This window comes from Schistocerca serialis, chromosome 8 (assembly GCF_023864345.2).
Source record: "Schistocerca serialis cubense isolate TAMUIC-IGC-003099 chromosome 8, iqSchSeri2.2, whole genome shotgun sequence".
Classification (NCBI taxonomy): Eukaryota; Metazoa; Arthropoda; class Insecta; order Orthoptera; family Acrididae; genus Schistocerca; species Schistocerca serialis.
In genome coordinates this window covers 430,139,346-430,140,412 of record NC_064645.1, presented here as the reverse complement: position 1 = coordinate 430,140,412, position 1,067 = coordinate 430,139,346, and positions in this window count along the sequence as shown.

Here is a 1,067-nt window from a genome sequence, read left to right as displayed (position 1 = left end):
CAATGCAGCCATTTGAATGTGAGAGCTTTCTCAGTTTTTTGAAATTTTTTTCGATAATGCTCGATATGATAAATTTGCTTGCCCCATTTGCGGAGATCTTTTGCGTTTTTTTGCGTTGGAAGCAGTAGCAGCCAGTTTGGCCAGAGCATTGTGAAAATTTCTTTTCTCGCCTCAGTAAAGTTTGCTGCAAGTTCCGCTAGCAAAACTTGCGTTGTAGTGAAGCTTTTCACTGCGTTATTTACCTGGAAAAATATTCCAATTTAAGTTATTCAGCTATGCGTGCATAAGGTAGACGAGCAATATCAAAGATAGAAGGTTAATTAAAAAGAGTCTCGAGCTAGGTCATTCAGCAAAAAACCTGCACGATGTAGTTTGTTTTGCACTGAAAGTTGCTACGTCAACTGAAATTACGTATTCAACTACAATGGCGTTCTAGCATACGAATAGCATCTAGAGCAACAGTTTTGTGCAAATACACGTCTTTAATACTTGTTATGGGTTGGTATCTCCATGCTGAAGCTGTCCATTTGAAAATAAATAGAAAAATAAGCAGATCTATAAGAATCTGATGTCTAACACACAAGAAATCGGTCTAAGCTATTAGAGCAGGGATGATACTGGACGCTACTCACAGTACTTATGTGCAGCGGTAAATTATGGACCCTAGCGTCGGTAATGTAGCTGATTTTTTTCTGCCAACTACACCAGTGTATTGACTTTGCGTACGCGCAACAAATTTGCACATTGCGGTTGTGCTGTGGAATTATTGCTGAATATCTAATGCCACTATACAACGATTGATGAGGAGCAATCTGTAGCTGTGGTTCAAAAGTAAAATTTACTTCCCAGACCAATCACAAGCGTGCGCTCAAATCTACTGAGCGTGTTGGTTTTAGAATACAAATGACCGACTCATACTATAACAAAGTTATGTTATGTTATGTTATGTTAACCGGGGACCTAGAAACGACGGAGAGGCTCCGTCCCCGCCGACCCTGTCGCCCATTTCACATTGACGGACTGGTGTCAAAGTGCCTGACAGTCACAACAAGGAGTTGAATTCTCAC